The sequence below is a fragment of the Colias philodice genome, chromosome 15 (assembly GCF_061535455.1).
Source record: "Colias philodice isolate Cphi_HAF_F1 chromosome 15, ilColPhil1 Martin Lab GWU primary, whole genome shotgun sequence".
Classification (NCBI taxonomy): Eukaryota; Metazoa; Arthropoda; class Insecta; order Lepidoptera; family Pieridae; genus Colias; species Colias philodice.
Genome location: NC_143100.1, coordinates 4,987,440 through 5,007,738, shown reverse-complemented (window position 1 = coordinate 5,007,738; position 20,299 = coordinate 4,987,440). Strand labels below are relative to the sequence as shown.

The 20,299-nt window shown below is 31.8% G+C and overlaps 1 long non-coding RNA gene across 1 annotated transcript; it reads left to right on the top strand.

The window, feature by feature from the left end:
- The first annotated feature begins 7,629 nt into the window (after positions 1 to 7,629).
- On the top strand, positions 7,630 to 8,788 carry LOC149482190 (uncharacterized). Its single transcript, XR_016316696.1, has 2 exons — positions 7,630 to 8,604; positions 8,692 to 8,788. It is a non-coding gene; the product is annotated as an uncharacterized LOC149482190 (long non-coding RNA).
- Positions 8,789 to 20,299: the final 11,511 nt, after the last annotated feature.

Sequence of the window (20,299 nt, the reverse complement as noted above, 5' to 3'; positions counted from 1 at the left end):
CAATCAAATAGGCTTTTGAATTAATCTGGGATTATTATAATTTATAAGGATTATATTAAAATGCCACCTGCAAACTGTCAAATATGAGCAATTAGAATACATTTTTAAAATGGTAGTTTAATACGTTATTTGCCGAATAAATAACCACGAATTGAAAAATCAGCCCTTAATATACAAAAACAAATAGATTAGTAATGTTATGTCTTAATTTGAAAATAAAAAAATCTCACCATATAACTATTCTGAATAAAATTAAAATGCTAAATTAGATAATATAATTTCCTGATTTTAATATCACATACAGTTGTTTATGCAGTACTCGTGTATTCGTTTATGTAAAATTAACGATTAAAACTAAAAAAACACACACATTTGTAAATTGGGTGGTGGTTTTTATTCTTAATCAACGTTTGTATAAAGTGATAGGATTTAAATGTACAAGAATTAATTTATATAAAACCACAAAATGCATTTTTACTTCCAAAATAAATTAAATGTTTAAAGCACATCCAAATACACCGCTTATGAATTTATGAAAACTATTTCTAACATGAAAATGTAACGCTCTAATGAATAAGCAAACTGCCTGGAGTTTACAAGCTGAGCGTCACGACGACAGAGCCTTAAGTGTGCTAAATTTGTCGAAGCAAGTCAAACTCGACGTGACGAACCACTATCAAGTTGTTTGAACTATGAAATACTGACTTTGACAAATATTGCATGTCTTGTCAAATGCAGAAATACTCGAAAAGCGTTAACGCTGTATCAATTTAGATTTAGGTAGGCTCTATCTCGATAAATTTGTATATCCTTTTATGATAATACTAGCTTTCCGCACGCGGCTTCGCCCATGTTTTCAAAGAAAAACCCGCATAATTCCCGTTCCCGTGGGATTTCCGAGATAAAACCTATCTTATGTGTTAATCCAATTTACCCTCTATATGTGTGCTTAATTTTATTGTAATCGGTTCTGTAGTATTTGCGTGAAAGAGTAACAAACACACACACACACATCCATCCTCACAAACTTTCGCGTTTATAATATTAGTAGGATAGTTATAGGACAGGATTAAGGTGAATGTAAATTCGTAAATTATGATTACTTAGCATTTTTAATTAATAAATGAAAACAAAGCGACAGCCTTGTGTATCAAATAATAAACATATTATCCACAAATGTTATTCCAAAGTAATGAATTACGTTAACAAAGAAAATTTTAGCCTTGAATATAACTTACGTTAAAAAAAAAGAATGAATTTAGGACAGTCTCCACAAGCCGTAACTAGTTATTAACTACCAAAGTACAAAGCTCTTTGTTTTAGGGTATGATTCCGCTTTATAATGCTCACTGATATAATAGGAAAATTATGACTGGCGGAATTTATACAAAGTACTGAGGTCATTACTCTTGTAAGAAGTAGGACAACACCCGTAGGCCTCACCATCCACCTTTATAGACCTTTCTTTAAATTCTCGTTAAATAATTGCGAACGTGTGAATAGACTTATTAAACCAACGTTTAACTCTTATCTTGAATTACTTAATTATATGTTAAATTAATGTTTGGGAACGGTTTTTTGTGTTTTCTCAAGTGTTTTAATTTATTTGTATACGCTTGTTGAAATTGTATTCCTATTTATTTTATAAAAATATTTTGAAACTGTAGATTAAACATATTTAACTTTATTGTCTTAATTGAAACCTTTCTTAAAAAGTTAATAAATTGGTTATTTTAAGATTTACACACTTTTCGTTTTAAAAAGTAATTTTTGACTTTTATTTTACAAACATTTTGCATTTCTAATAAAAACTATGTATATAGTTAGTTTTTCATTATCTTAAACTTAGATACATACTTAAACTCAAACTCAAATTCAAACTTAACAGCCATAATTCATATGTAGAGCTCTGTCTCTATCATCCATACAACATATAATTAATTTTAATAATAATATAAATAGGCTTCATATAATAGTATTCATACAGAACTATCGTCATTGGTAATGAAATATGAAGAAAAGTGACAGAGCGTTGGGGTCAACAATCCGTCAGTAGGTCAGTTGTGGAGAGGAAGGTCCAAGCTTGCTCCTGGGTTTCCCGGTTACCATTCAGGCTTTAAATAAATTAAATTTCAAAACCTTCACTATTATACAAAAATTAAAAAAAGAACATACTTCGCTAGGATTGTGTATACAAGCGCTATAGATAATAGAATATGCCTCAATGTCAATTTAATTGCATTTTTAACAAGTTGTAATGAAAAAAAAAGTATAAACCCAGGAACTTTTTGAATGCAAGTAAAATAAAATTCAAGTTTAATCTCTGATATAATATAATAAGAAAAACAAACCAAAAAATATGCTAAGCCACATACTAAGACACGTTACAAGTCTATAATAAGATGTATTTTGAGTTGTATATGAAACTGTAAAAACATAATAATTTATCGTAAATAATAAAGCTCTCGTGCTAATTAATTCTAGCAATAAATATCTACATTTTATTGTAAACCACCAAACCACATAACAGAAGTTTGTTTCAATTTAAAAACAATAGTTTATAAATACTTTTATTTAAAAAAAAATATTTTTCGTTGACATTAATACCTGAAAAAATTGATACAAACTGAAATAAAATTCAAAACGAAGAATTTTGTATACCATTAAACCTGAAGTTTCAGACATAAATATTAAATGGTGAACGCAATAATCATTTCTTATCGACCCATTTGACCCAAACATTCATACAATTGGTATACTCAACGATGTGTAAATTTTTAAAGTAAAGATATAAACCAAACTGCGAGGATTTCAGTGAGAGGCCTTTAAGAGATATAACTCTTGTAGAGGACAAGAGAGGACATTCACCTCGCTCTATCAACGTTAGAATAATATGGATTTCTATTTTAAAAATAAAATAAATTCGGGCAATTTAGATATAGATTTCTATCTTTTTTTAATATATTAAAATATATTTATTTATTTAAAAAATATTTTTTACATTTTAATAAACCAGCAACTAATAATAAAAGGTGTTATTAAATTCAATGACAACATGTATAGCTACTATATTTAACCCCTAATCAAATCTGCATAGCTAATAATATATTTAGTACAAACAGAACTTGTTATAATTATATAAAGAATATTTAAAATATTTTAATTAATTCGCATAAGATTTAACTTACAAATTTAGTTCTCATTCAAACTTTTCTCTGAGAATCTATACTCAGTATGTATAATGAATTCTGATAATGATTTGACTTATCCACACAAAACTAGCGACCAATAGAATAACTTGTCAGCTAGGACTGGCTCGCGGAAATATAGCAAAAAACGTCATTGAAATTATAAGTCAACATAGACTTACTAACTGTATATATGTGGTTGAAAATATTTCGTTTTATTGTTGTAACATAAATGTAAAGGACGGTTTAAAAACATTTATTTGCCACTGCTGATACAATCACTTGACATGACGTGTGCGAAAATAAATTAAGTAAATAATATTTTGTTAGAATTGCATCAACTTTAAAGTCCGTATGTATAAAAAAATACTGTGATTGATTATGTCTTAAAAATATACAAAATATATATATATACTTTTACAGAACGCGTTATTTATAATTATTTAAGAAATAATTATAAATAATTACTAGAAACAATTGGTTGACGATTCTTTAGAAATGTTTTGTCTAAACCCTAGAACACATTTTCATGAAGATCAAAGATGGGATACAAATAGCATCCCCAAGATAATGACATACAGGAAATAAAAACAGCATTAACACGATAACTTTAACACTAATAAAACAGCGAAATTCAGATATTATTCATTAATGTTTATTATTAAATAGGCATAATCATACTCCTATTAATGAATATAATGAACCAAATCTAGGCCTACAACATTACTAAATATGTATGTTTAATATATCCGCAACAAGTTGATTGAAAGAAGTTATTACTTATTACATTTCAATCACTTGTCTAATTATTTACTCTTCTGTTACATAAAACTATAAGAAAATGTAATTTTCATTGCTAACGAGTTTATAATTTAATTTGATTTGCGATTACTGTTAAACGTGTAACGACGATGTTCGATTGTGTAGCAGTAGATTGATCCATGACTCATCTGATTCTTTGTATCGTTTCGTATCGTTTTCTGTTGAAAGGTTACTTAAAAACTTGAGTACTGTGTAGAGAGGTACCTATCTGTGTTTAAGACATATTATCGTAAAAGTGCAGCTTTTTAATAGCCATTAGAAGGTGCTAATTTACAATGTGTTTTGAGTTCTTCCAAATCACTGTTTAAAAAGTTGCGATTTGGACAATTTTTCCTAATTTCCAATAGGGATGTCTTAAGTACATCCGCATACTTTAAAATAAACAAAAGTTTAAAGTTGTAATTTCATGATGATTTTTTAAGCTGTTACATATAAAATTCAGAAAAAAATTCTTACAGCTTCAGGTAGGTAGCCAACATATAAACATATATTTACTAGTCACATAACGTACTACGGATTTACTTTAAGCATCTATTTGCTGTCATTTAATACCTCACAATAGTGAGTTCTGCAAATACAGCAGCGGGTTATTAAATATTTCGCAACACACGATCTGTATTGGTGAGACGAGTGTTTGCGCGGTAATTAAGGCTAAACACACATTCAGTCGGTCTTTCAACCAGCAGGACCTCAGTACATTTAAAATACGTACTTATTTGAGTGGACAAAATGATGTCATTAGGTAGCTGTGAATGAAAATTCATTGTATATTTATAGGCTAAATACTAAATAGTCTTAAATGAAAAACAGTAGCGATCGTCAAAGCTGTCAGTAAAAATTATTTAGATTAAAAGTAAAGTTACCAAATACATTTTATTTTATTTCATAGAAAATTAGATTACTTACTTATTTGGTAAATCAGGGAACCGGAATTTTACATTAATTGTTCACAATATTTTATACTTCACCATCGCATCCTTAGATTGAAAAATATTATACCAACTGAAAAAAAAATGATTACACAAACTTGAAAGCTGCAAAGTGATAGATCACTCAAAAATTATCTAGAAAGGAAAACATGATATTGTGCATACGTTAAACGAGTGTATTGCTGTCCATTATTATGATGGATAGTTCGAAGAAATCTATTCACACAGCAACACCTTGGGCAATGTGCAACTTTATGCAAAATGTATGCAACGCAATGTGCTCCCGCCGATTGCATACATGTCTGTGATTGCATCTCTTTTATACTATCACAATAAAAACGCAAGTAGAAATGTTAAAGGAATTTATAAATTTCATAGCTTCGGTCATCTGGCTTGGAGTTAAAAGTGTCAAGGCAGATACTGAATATTGTTTTGGTTCCGTATGAAATGCAATATTGCTATAATGATTATTATGTACAATTTTCAATGCATTTCTGTATGTGAATATATTATACGTTGGGTATTAATATTATATAACAGAATCATCCCATGAAATTAAAACGGAATTAAATAAACTTTTTATGCATAGATATAATTATAATGGTCCTATGACGATAATATTCACAATCCTCAGTTTAATTTGCGTTTTCCAAAGTCATTACCTTTTAGAGCCGATTATCGATTTGATCAAAAACAGTTGATACGTATAACTATTACAGAGGTTCTCAGATTTTTTATTAGTTAATCAGAATATCTCTCACCTAAATTATTGCAATACGAGGGGCATGCCAAAAAAAACTAGATACTCGAAAACCATAATATTTATTATTTGTTACTTATATCTATCTTTTCAAAGTATTCACCCCGAGCACGTATACACTTTTCCATGCGTTTAAACCACTTGGAAAACACCTCTGACCACTCTTTCCCAGATACCTCGGAAATTTCGAAATTATAGGCAGCCAGTGCATCTTCCTTGCTCTCAAATCTATTTCCTTTCAAATTTTCTTTAATTTTGGGGAACAAGTAAAAATCACAAGGTGCCAAGTCAGGAGAGTATGGCGGGTGAGGCAGGATAGATACATTTTTTGTATTAAAAAAATCAAGTGTTCTGGTGGACGTGTGCGCCGAGGCGTTGTCGTGGTGCCAAAGAAGGTGCCGGGTTCCTGACTTCGGTCGCTTGTCACACCAAGCTGACAATACTGAGGTGGCACAAATTGACACATACCACTCAGAATTAACTGTTTTTTGATCCTATAGCACTACAGTAGCGATATGACCGGTCTTACAAAAAAACGAGGCAATCATTTGTTTTTGCGTGCTGCGTGCACGACGACATTTCGTTGGTGTTGGTTCATTATCGAAGCACCATACAGTCGATTGTCGTTTTGTTTCGGGGTCGTAGTTATACAGCCATGTTTCGTCACCTGTAAGTATATCGTATACGTTTTTCTTCTCGCCTCTGTCGAATTTCTCTATCATAAATCGGCACCAATCTACCCGGCGGTCTTTCTGCTCATCGGTCAGTTTGTGCGGCACCCATCTTGAACAACGCTTACGGACAGAAAGGTGATCATGAATAATGGTTTGCAACGCTGCTGATCCAATACCCAGTTCTCGCTCAAGCTCTACATATGTAATTCGTCGGTTTTCGCGAATAAATTTTTCAGTTGCTTGAATATTTTCTTTAGTGACTGCGGTTGGCGGCCGACCTGTCCTCGCTTCATCTTCAAAGCTTCCCCGTCCTCTTTTGAATTCAGCAAACCAATTAAAAACTATTGCTCGTGAACAAGCAGATTCACCAAAAGTAGTAACCAAAAGTTTAAAACATTCTTGCGGCTTTAAACCTTTTTTATAATCATAATAAATCATAGCGCGAAAATCTCGTCGACTGAGTTCCATTGTTGCAAGCAAATTCCCGCCAGATTGTCACAAAAATAAGCCTTTATGAGCAAAAAATATTTGAATTCAAATATGTTCCATATTAAAATTTGACACTAAATAACTAGTGTTTACGATGGTGTATAACTTGCCAGTATCAAATTATTAAGTAAAGAGCATCTAACAACTTTTGGCATGACCCTCGTATTAATAGTTCACCATTTTTCTTTAAATTATTCAGTTTTAAATATATAAGATATCTACACAAAAGTTCCATTTTAAACGTAATATTGTTGCTATTTTTATTTAATTAATAGTAATTAAAGTGAAACTTTTATTACATCGTCTCAAACTTTTTGGTCTGTGTAGCGCATGTCGCGTGTATCGCGGCTGCCGAGTAGGTATACCTACTCGGCAGCCGCGATACACGCGACATGCGCTACACAAAGCAGTGTTCCGAACCGTTCGAACAGTTTCACTTTTACCGTGGTTTCATAAAACCACACAACATTTTTTTATTTATAGTTTCTATTTTGAAAATTTGATTTAAATAACAAATGTATTTTTCGTATAGACGAATTTATATTCACATTGCCTTTTTTACCATGTGTATTTTGGTGTAGCTATTTTTACATTGCACCGTTCGAGTCGAACCCTGAAATTGTCAATTACATTGGGTTCGCAAATTGTGTTGCGGTTACGAAGATAATGCACATTGTGCAAGTCATTTGGTACACGTCTGAACATTGAAGGGTTATGGCATGTGTTAGCTTCACATGCCTTTGTTGCGGTGGAGGTGATAACCATTGAGATAATATTAATATGGAGTCGATACCGCCTACACCACTTATGTTCCACTCAACATACGTCATGTGGCGTAACTGCCGTCAGTCGCTTGCTCGCTCATTGGCGCGAACGTCACGCTCATTTTTTATTTGTTTTAAAGTGAAACGCATCAAATATGCCTACGTGTGTGTTACGATATTGCACAAATAATACAAATAATACGGAAAAGTGCAAAGGAATAACTTTTCAATCAGTAAGTAATTAGATAATAATTTTTAAAACTTAGTTAGAACAAAATTTTTGGCGGGCGACATTTTGCGTCATTTGTCATAGATTAAAAATTTAAGATATGACATTGGGCATGAAATAAGTGTTGTTAGTAATATTTGCTGGCGTATATTTTTATAGTATAAAATAATAATTTTACATATTTAGAAAAGCATAGACTGGTTGTTAATTGAAAAAAGGTGAAATCATGAAATATGAAAATCAATTACTTAATCACCAATTTTTTTTTTGTTAATTGATTTTAATCAATTTTAATTGATATTGTATAAGCTACTGACTTGAACGTATAATTGAATTATTATTTATTTATCTGCACTAATATTATAAAGAGGAAAAATTTTGTTTGTTTGTTTGATTGTAATAAATAGGCTCATAAACTATTGGACCGATTTTGATGAAATTTGGCACAGACAATCTTTAGACCCTGAGAAAAAACATAGGCTACTTTTTATTGCGAAATATGTACCACGGGCGAAGCCGGGGCGGACCGCTAGTTCAGAGATTAATATTTTTTCTATTCAAGGTTTCCATGTCTGGGTCGTGAAGAAAGGGAAAAATGGGTAAAATTTGTCCAAAACAACCGCAGTGAAGAAACCTGGTTACCATCCGATAGAACTAGCATCTGTTCATTGCATTTTCGCGATGAGGATAAATATACCACAAAAGCGGGAAGGCGTATTCTAAAGAAGTCTGCTGTTCCTTGTATTGATGTTAGTAATAATAATAAAATTTTACGGATTTGTATAACAAATAAAATATTATTTTAGCCATCACTAACATTATTATTATTATTTTAGCCGAAGGTGTGCTACAATAGTACTGGAACAATACAAGCAATTTCTGAGCCGGGAACATGTTCTGAGGATGATGAACTAAATATAAATAAACACAATTTTTACACGGCTTTTATTTTTTTTCTAAAAAAGGCTCAATTTGTAAGGAATGAAACTTCCCATAGCCCATATTGAACCTCCTCATCCTATATTATATGCCAGATATTGTTAGCCCCGCGTAGTAAAGTCAGTTTATATCTGAAATAAATATTAAGTAAGTACAAAGAAAATTTCAAGTCAACGTGCATGTAAGGAGTGGCACCCAATAAAATAGACAGAAAGAAACAAAGTGTCGCCTCTATAGCGGTGAGTCAGTGACATCGCATAATCTATGACTGTCTAGCCGTCATTCGCGCGCCCCGCGCCGCCATCTTGGCGCACAGATTTTGTTCGTGGTGTCTGCTCCATTATTAATATTATCTCAATGGTGATAACCGACAATCTGGACTTTAGCGATGCATTGTGTGCTAAGGGAAGATTGTTTGTAGAAGTTTGTATTATAAAGCAATATGCTATTTATTTGTTAGTGCAACATGAAATGTTAGGTTCGTTTCAACTGCTTTGGTCCAGACGTTGTATGTTGAAGCAAATCGCAGTCGTGACGTCTTGTTCTTGCCTTCGCTATATTTATAGATAATAAATTATTTTTTATAACCTTTGACATATGCGCCAATTATCATATTAAATACTAGCAGCTCGTCCCGGATCCACCCAGACTAACCAGGTATAAAATAAAATATCAGCAATTCTTTTTGTTTCAGAAGATCCATCCAACTGTTCATACCACTTTTTAAAAGGAAGTCTAAACAACGACATCCCTGGATAAGCCAGACGTTTCTCAAGAGACTTAAAGAAAAAAATAAAATAAAACAACGCTACAATAAATATAAAAACCCCATAGATAAAATTGAATTGCAATTATTAAACAGTAGGTGTAATCGGCTTGCAAGAACTGACTATATGAATTACGTTGCTGGCGTTGAAAAAAATATCAAAACTAACTGTAAGGCTTTTTGGGGCTATATCAAAAATAAACGTAAAAATTCATTAACATATCCCGATATTATGCACGATGAAACTCAAACAGCTGATAACGGTGCAGATATATGTGACCTATTTGCAAAATATTTTCACTCAGTGTATGACGGAGCGGAGACCTCGGATCCTATTACGCAACAAGTCCCCACTAATGCTTGTGACAGCCTTGGTTCATTGTATATTGAGCGTAAAAGAATTAGGGAAGTTCTTAAATCATTGGACAGGTCAAAAGGTGCTGGGCCTGATGGATTTCCTCCTATATTATTAGTTGAATGTGCCGATTTACTTTCCTTACCTTTGTGGTTAATCTTTAACGAATCGCTAATTCTGGAATGTTTCCTATGCAATGGAAATCCGCCAAGGTTGTTCCGATCTTTAAAAGTGGGGATAGTGGTTCAGTTCGTAACTATAGACCTATTTCTATTATATCGACATTTTCCAAGGTATTTGAAATTTGCACGTTGCCTTTCATTCAATATCATTTTAAAAAATATTTAACTGAAAGTCAACATGGGTTCACTAGAGGTCGCTCCACACTTACTAACCTAGTCCATTTTTCTCAAAATATAATTTCTGCCATAGACATCAAACAGCAAGTCGACGTCATATACACTGATTTTAAAAAGGCGTTTGACATGGTTCCTATTAAAATTTTAATTCACAAGCTAGCAGCACTTGGTTTTTCTGGGTCACTTTTGAAATGGTTGGGTAGTTATTTGGACTCACGTTCGTTCTATGTAGTTGCAAATGGGTTTGAATCACCGTATTATAGCATCAAATCTGGCGTACCACAAGGCTCGCACTTGGGCCCTGTGTTGTTTAATATATTTATTAATGACATTGTTAGCTGCTTCCGTAACTCCACGCCATATCTGTTTGCGGACGATCTGAAATTTATGCGTGTAATAACTCGCGACGAAGACACTTTTCTCCTTCAACAGGACTTGAATAGTCTTGTATTTTGGTGTGAATCAAATGGCATGAAATTGAATATTGAAAAATGCTCTTATATAACTTTTTCACGTAAACATGTTGGCATTAACTCAAAGTATTACGCCAACAATCAAGAATTAGTCAGAGTTGAAAGTATCAAAGATTTGGGCGTTACTTTTGATCAAAAATTTACTTTCCTAGCCCACATTGAAAATGTTGTAAAAAAGGCCAACCAAATGCTTGGGTTCGTAATCAGAAACGCAAGATTATTCAAATGTCCTAAGACTAAAATTATTCTTTATAATACCTTTGTACGTAATGTCTTAGAATACTGCTCAGTAGTGTGGCGCCCTCACTTTGCTACACATTCACTTAGATTAGAACGGGTTCAAAAAAGGTTTATATGGCACCTTGCCTATAGTCAAAAATTAAGTAAAAGTCTAATTTCGTACTCGAAGCGTCTGGATTATTTTAAATTGGTATCTTTAGAGAGAAGGCGCGATAATTTTGATATTTTATTTTTATACAAATTACTTAGAAATAATATTGACTGCCCTCAACTGCTTTCCTTGATTGGCTTCCGAACGCCTAGTAAATTCCCACGGAAACCGATCCCTCTGTTATCGGTGCCCGTCATGAGGACCAAGTTGGGTTCCTTCTCTCCCTTACCGCGAATATGTAGAAATTACAATCGAATAATAATAAATCACACACTGGATATACATTTTGACAAATTTGGGAAATTTAAAAAAACCTTACTTACGATCAACCATGTCAGTGTTTAATTAATACTACCGCATAATTTTAAGTTTATCTAAGTTTAAAAAAATGAATTAATTCTGTGTTTTAAATGAATTTACTTGACTGTTTTATGATGTATTTTAAAGTAACGTTTCGCTTTTTACTTATTTTAAATTATAATTATTATCTAAGTTGATTATTATTTTTTATGAATTAAGATTGTGGATAATTTGAATTGAATTAATTTTTAAGTATGTACTTGTTTATAATTTATTAACTAATAATTTTGGAATGTATTGAATGTGTTGTAACGTATTTTTTATAGTGCATGCAGTGCTCATTTTTTATTGGTTGTCCATCATGTTCTTTATTTTTTGTGTATTTTTTATGTAATTTCATCGATGTACAGCTGCTAATGAGCCTTAATAAATAAATAAAAAATAAAAATAAAGAAGTATTGCAACCGAACAAATTATGTAGCGCCAGATTATTATTTTTTATTGCTTTTCGTCACATTTTTCTTTCCTAAGAAAATATTAAGGTATGGTTCCTATTATTTTATAAAAGATATTCGCAAGTATTTTCCGAATTTTAATGAACATTATTGTGTGCTAAAGGCACCTAATTAGATGTAAATAACATAAACACCTTATGATAAAAATGTAAGACTCACTAGAATTCATTAATGTTCTATTTAAAACAACTACTTATATATGTAAGGAAGATGCACCTTGTCTCATTATTCATCAATTTATTAAGAAACCTTTTTATAGAATGTTATTTCAACGACTTTGCCTTTTAAATTATTTAATAATAAAATGTGGCACGTGCGTCCATGTTATCATTAGTGGAAAAAAAACTATTAATTAAGTTTTTATTTACATTTTACTCTCTTCGTAATATTATTTTTTCTACTACATTACGATTTAAGCGTTTTTCTAACAGTGTGTTATTACATAAGCTGTGGTTAAGTGTAATAAAGGCAATTTTTATTGCAGTTTTCGTGCCATCCGGTATTTAAAAAGCAGATGCAAATCATTTTAGGAAGCCAACTTTAAAAGTGTACTTTTTGCTTTCAATATGCTTTTTACTTCAATTTACCTAACAATAGTAATTGCTTGTTCATTGTTGTCCAGCCAAAATGAAGGAATGAGTTTCTGTTTGTTTTTCTTTGTTATTTTAATAACAGATTGGGAATGCCATATAAAATAGAGCTACCTACTAAAAGAGTGTGTAATAAATGTCTTATATTGACAGTGCCCCCAAACGCTGCTCAAATATTTTTTTTTATAAAATTAAAGAAAAACTTCTTAAACCAGTATTTAATTATCATTATTTTTTACATTTCCGTGACAAGTTGATAATAATTAATGCCACATAGAACCTGCTGCACATTAAAGGCAAATACATCGGTGTAAAAACCGTCGCAACTTTGTTGGTAATGTTCTAAACATGTATTAGACTTAGAAAAACAATGCTTCGATCAGCCTTTGCGTTATATCTATTTAAGGAGGTAACATAAGGCACCTCGCAATCCTTTCCGTGGGAATCGCAGCAGATGCGCTTCTAACCGAGATGCCTTTTTTCTAATGCCTTCGTGTAGAATGGCCACGATTAAAGGCTTAGTTGAACTTAGTTCTTGTCCTATTTTGACAGCACATTTTGTGAAATGTATATAATATACATATGTATATGCAGTACTTTATGTAAAATAATGTTTGTTACGATAGTTTCATACTTAACACGTTTAAAGAAATAAACATCAATACATATAATAAAATTCTAGAAAAGTGGTGTCTGTACAATGAAAATATGTAAAAAAAAATTAGCAGGGGTTATTAGTTATTACTAAATCGATCCCAAACCCAAAACTGTTGTTAAAAAAATTTTTGTCTGTTTGTCTGTTTGTCTGTATGTTTGAACACGCTAATCTCAGAAACGGCTTATCCGATTTAGATGCGGTTTTCACTAATATATTGTGGTAAGCTTCATTTAACATTTAATGTTTATTTCATGTCAATCGGTTCATAAATAAAAAAGTTATGACCATTTAAGTAATCATAGCGAACATTTGCTAAGGCATTCTAATACATGAATTACTTTATTACGTAAATTATACGCTAAAGTTATTCCTTGACATGTCCAGATGATCATATCGAAAGTCCCCAAGCGTGGGGGGGGGTGGTTATGCTGAGGGGGTAGTAGGGGGGGTCAAAGGACCTTTATTTAGATTTTTGCTCATAAGTCTAAAACCTGCACAAATATGTAGCATTATGGTTACTTCTAGGTAAATTTTCTATATAAAAGCTCTTTGAAATTATGTCGTAGGTATTATTTTTAACCCCCGACGCAAAAAGAGGGGTGTTATGTCCGCTATGTGTGTATTGCGTGTCTGTCTGTGCCACCGTAGCTCGCTAACGGGTAATACCAATTAGATGCGTTTTTTTGTTACATTAGTTGTTTATTATATTATATAGGGGTAAGTGGGAATGAAAAAAACGAATGTTAGTTGTTAATGTAGGTTGTTAATGTAGGTTATACCCAAGTGATATATCAAATGAAAATAGACGACATGTCAGAAACAATTAGTCAAATTTTATCAAAATCGGTTCATCCATTTATTTGATATAGGGGTAAAAGTGGGAATAAATAAATGAATTTTATCAAATATACTCAAGTGACGTATCTAATGAAAGACATGACGTGTAAAGTACAATAAGACATATTTTATCAAAATTGGTTCATCCATTTATTGGATATAGGTATAAAAGTGGGAATAAAAGTTGTCAAATAATATACCCAAGTGGCATATCAAATGAAAGGGCATGACCTGACGTGAGAAGTATGATGAGGCTTATTTAATCAAAATCGGTTCATCCATTTATTGATTTATAGCGGTAAAAGTGGGAATGAATAATCGAATGTGGTCAAATAATATAATCAAGCGGCATATCAAATGACGTGTGAATTACAATTAGTCATGTTTTATCAAAATTGGTTAATCTGTTTATTACATATAGGGCACCTTAGGGGTGATAGTGGGGATAAATAATCCAAATGGAGTACCAAACGAAAGGATATGACATGTACATAATATATAGGTATGATTAGACAATAGACATGGTTTAGATCAAAATCGGTTCTGCCATTTAATAGGGGTGAAAGGGAAAAGTTGAACGTCTGTGAAAGTAGAAGGAATATGGGAGCGGGAGAATAACCACATCCTGGAAATTTTGAACTCTTCTGTACCTAAGTTTTATACCTAGCTCAGTTTAGTAATAAATTTTACTAACAGTTCTTTTGTGTTATTATTTATTTTATTTCTTAACTTTATAATAATGTGTAAGTACTTATAATTTAGTTGTATATGATAGTACGTGTTTCAAGACGTGTTTACTCAATAATTGTGTGTTAAGTAGTATCTACTATGCAGTCACTATTCCACGCGGACGAAGTCGCGGGCACAGCTAGTATTCAAATATACCAATATATAATATACCAATAAATACATATTGAAATCTCATATACCCGATGTTTTTTCTACAGTCAGGAAGGTAATTTGTCACAAAATATAATACATAGTGTCTTTACATAAGCTTTACAATTTTAATAATGCACTCTTTTGTAAAGCTACAGTTTACTCTTTAGTCCCATATAGTTCCTAAAAATCTGAAATAATGGTCGTCACATCGATTATATATGAGCAATAATAATAGGACAGGAAATAAGTAATTTCTCAATAAATATTGTGTTTTTAACAAAATTTTGAAGATTGGAGTATCCGGTTATGAGATATGTGTGAGAATTGTTATTTTTGCGAAGTTCACGACTTGTTAATAAAATGCGAAATTGAAACTGTTTAGCTATATTAAAATATGAACATTGAACATACACATTTTCTTTAGATTGTGTAAAATTAAAGCTTTCTATGATGGGAATGACAAAGTATAATTGATTTTTGAAGTCAAACTTCTTAAAAAAAGGAAGGATAAAGGTCGCGTCATGGAGTAAGGCGACGATTTTGGTATCTACGAACCTTGCTAAAGAAGTTTCACGTCTGACACCGTTGCTCGGCAAACACGCTCTTTTTTATCTGTAAAATATGTTCAAACGATACCAAATACCTGACAAAGTATTATTTGTACCGGACAAATGTATATATTTTTAATGATATATTATTTGGGAAATATAAAAAAAAAGTTTAATGATTCAGATTGCCGATAAACATTCGCAACTAATGCGGATGTATGCACGAATGGTCTTGCAAAATTAATTAGAACTAATAATTTTTATAGGATTTCCCAGTGGTAGTGTACATTTTATTCATACAATTAGCACAATAAAAAACACTACATAGAATTTATTTATTTTCGGCCTATTTTATGTAATCCTTTATTTATAACGGTAAATAAACCGGGATAAGTTCAAATAGAAGTTACGAAGATAAGAGATGAACCCTAGATAATACAACGGTAATTTTAGCCTGTTCACCTTTATTGGGCATACTTATAATCATTCAAAACATAAGGAGTAACATAATAATGCAATATACTTTCTATGCACTAAATCTGAATGATCCCATTCTCTTATCTAAACAATTCATTCTCAAAGGCTTTGCCGAAAGAAAGTTCCGCCCCTTTGTCGGCATTTAAACAAAACTGTTGACGCAAAACACATATTGAAGGTTTCTGTTACATAAAACTATCTCCAAAATTGAAAAATAACAGATAACAATGAGAATAAAAGCAAAGTAAAACAGTTTAAGGATTAAATTTATCTTTACGGCTAAACTGTATTCTATTGTCCGTTATTTTTATGTTGTAGTAGTCAATTTTAAACAATACCTTTACTCGTTTATTAGGCCAGTTATCTATAGCGGCATATATTGATAAAGTTGTTCAAGACGATTAGTGTGTTGTGCTACAGTAAGAATCAAAGAGTACTATAATAATACGGGTAAGCATAAAAATGTATCTATAAAATACACATATAATTTTAGTAATAAAAAGTCGCATAGTTACCTAGTTGAGTATTTTATAAAATTGGTCATTACTTTACATTTTGATTTACACGCATAGGCAATATAATAAATTGATTCAAAAAACAATACGCTTTTTATGTGTAATCCATAGACCAGCGGTTTCCGGTGAAATCCGGGCAAATTGAAAAAAACTGAACCAAAGGAACACAAACACATGACAAGAATAAAAGCAGATGGCGCCTGCGCCTGGACGGAAATCGAAAGGGATTTTTTGTACTTAATCAAACGCAAAAAATTCATGGGAATTACGTTTTTTTGGGAAGTGAAAGCATGAATTTGATTTAATTCGTGAGAACGCGGGGTTGTTTTCTAAATAAGGTTAATATTCTATGGTAATTATTATTTATGATTAGGTTGTGCATATGATTTTATGCCCCTTAACTGTTTTACATAATTATTTGTGTATTTCTTGGTTAAATTCATAAAATAATTTAGTCTTAAAAATAAATCTTTTATCTTTACAGGAGTTTACTCGCGACGTCTGCTTTTGTACACGTTTTTGTTTTCTATTATAAACATCCATTGTTTTCATCTATATTGTACAATCATTTCTTTCAAATAAATAATCAGCATAAACGTATGTACTAGGGTCATTCGTGACCACCAATTGATACATATCAAACAAGTGCAGTTTATGATATTACATATATGGAAAGTGCCCTATATTGTGGTTGCACTTTACACAGCATTGATACATATCGAACAAGTGAAGATATTATTAAGGGAAGTGCCCCATATAGAGGTTGCACTATACACAACACAGAGTACCTACACAGTGCACAGAGCGAAGTACAACTATCGTGGGAGTCAGCCGCAGGTGCGTCAATAACTTTGATACAATGGACGCGTTTCCTACCAGCAGATGCACTTCCCATAGATCACTAGACTAGAGATTGTTTTATAAACTTATACTATATCTATTTCCTTAATAAAAGCATGTGCAATTATCTGTGATAAAACACGGGATTAGTATTGTCTTTTCTGTTTGCGAATTAGATACGTTATACCATATATTATTTATTAAAATATAAAATTGGAATTGTATAACGTTAATATTGAAAACAAGTCAACTTTAGCCTTTTACTGCATTGTTGAAGTTGTAGGTATAATATTTAAATTAGCTTATACACGTGTCTGACGTTGAACTCTTTTGTACTGAACGGGCTCTAATGCAGTAAATAAAGCTTTTTTATTTTATTATACGCTATTTCTATGCAGAATCAGTTTTAGAATTAGTATTACAGAGAAGGTATTTATCGTACAATCGTTTTTTTATATATTTTTAGTACGTACCTTCCCATAATAATAGATACAACCTACATGTTAATATGATACAGTAGGTATATGAAATCATTTACATATAATTAAATAGTTAAAAATATACAAACTAAGTATCACAGTAGGACACATCATTCATTGTTTTTATTGAACCTCATCAAATACAGGTAAAAATTGTTTCCTAATTATTTTTAACGAGCTAATGTTTTCTTCTATAGCATTATTAAAGAGTCATACATCATACCAAAATAAAAGAGAAAACTCCACCTGTTCGTATAGTTTTTTCGTTGAAAGAAAAAGATTTGATAGCACAAGGTGCAAAACTGTGTACAGATCACCTTATTAGCATCCCTTGCCCGCAGCTACCCACAAACAAAATGAATCAATATAGATAATAGCTACCTAAATTACGGCTTTAGCTGAACTGACAGCCAGCTGCTATTTGGCTTTGAAAACTATAACGTTTTGTGAATTAGATTTGTCAAATGTTGTGTTTTACATAAATGGAGCTTTTTGTCGACTGTTTCTTGGGAGGCACATTACTCTACCTTTACTAATTGTATAAAAAGTACAAATATTGACTATTTGTATGGGAACATTTCCCAAAAGCTCAAGATAGTGAACTTTTATGAAATTGATGTCTTTTTATTTTATAAATTTGTCCCTATTCATACCACTGTCTTCATATCATAATTTACGTAATTATCCCTATATTTACATCCCTTCAAGTAAATGAACCACGTCAATTTCACGTTTTGAAAAAAAAATGAAACTCATCGGATGACGATGATGAATACATTATGGTTATTATTTTTTTCCGGAAAGCACTGATTGTTGTGATATTATCTTAGGGAAATGACAGGTGATATTGCAGGTAGCTACATATTTGTTACAGTGTTGGAACGACATTGAATTATTGGACGTCATTAAAAAAGAAAGTCTATTAGTTTGAGACTAATAAGAATCTGGCGTACTCGTTTGTTTCAAGGATTTTTGAACGTATTTTAATAACTGGCAGGGTGCTTTATCGTATTTTTTAACATGGAAATAACTTCCTTGTTGGTAAAGCTGTTATAAACATTCATATCTCACAGAATACCAGAGTTGTGCATTGAGCAATTCTTAGCGAAGCATAGATTTTAGGTCAGATTTTCCTATTAAATTCTAGTGTTTAAATTTTTTTTGTTTTATGGCATTGAAATGCTTTATTTTATGTAAACTAATAAATTAAAAAATACTTAATTCTATCCTCGTTTAAACTGTATGGAACAAATCTTTATCAGTGGACTTTTCGCTACTATACAATTAAATATGCGTAGCCTACGCCTAGATTAAAAAAATAAAATTTATCACCTCGAGAAACTATTTCACATGTAAAATAACCAATTACCATTATACAACATTACGGTGCAACTTGCCACGTAAATTCTTAAGAGAATCGTGTAATTACACACGCGGACTACTAAATAGGCAGAGTTCGCACGAATGTAAAAAAATAAATTGATACAAAGTCGACAATTAACATTTTAAGAAGCAAAGTCGCGTACCCACGATATTATGGATAATACACAATGTGTTTCCCACGACATAACAGTGATAGAAGATATTTGTTGATAATATAGCTCATCAAAAGTTACTGTCTGCAGTGTCAAGAACGTGTCTACGTGTCCCATATTTATAATTTTATATTCATGCCATCGACTTGCATTCGTGGAAGACATTTTATGTATTTTTTATTGGTATGATTTTTAATGCATTAAAATTCAAAAATATTTCGGTTAGATTGATACTGACACATATAACATTATACCGTTTCGTATCAAATTGCAGTTACATATAAAATGTGTACATATTTTCTGATAAAAAAAGGTCTAAAACGTTGAAACAATTATAATATCTTAGATATTTATACACAATTTCAAACGTATCGACGCGTTCCTCCTCAATTAAATAATTTGTACATGAAATACCATATCTTTACAGATCTCCCCAAGACCATGAAACAAATGACCTTAACCGAGACGAATTTCATAAAAACGGCAAATATATTGAAAACGATGACTGCATCTTATGTAACTTAGTTACGCGGTATTCGCATAATAGCTATCCGACGGGCGACGTAACCGCGCTGTAATGGCCGCGCGCAATCTTCCGTGATAGTGAACTTGAGTTTTTTCGCGGCGCGCGCACCGTTAGCTTGCGCTACATTCCGCGGTTGTCGCGCGCCGCCGCGAGAGGGCACCACGGAAATATTTCATTACCAGCAGCGCTCGGATTACGCGATTCAATTAATACGATAGATAATCTGCGAACGCATCAACATCCAATATATTATGAACGCTAGTAAATAAGATTTGCATTACAATCAGACATTTACTGTATGACACATTAATTATTATGTTATGACATTTAACTTAGGTACTTTAATGTCAGCATGAATACACTGTTATCGCTATTTTGTTTTCAATATTTATAAATGTTAAAAAATCATTAGGTACCTATTCTATTCTATGATTTTTGCTCGTCAGAAACAAATTTCAT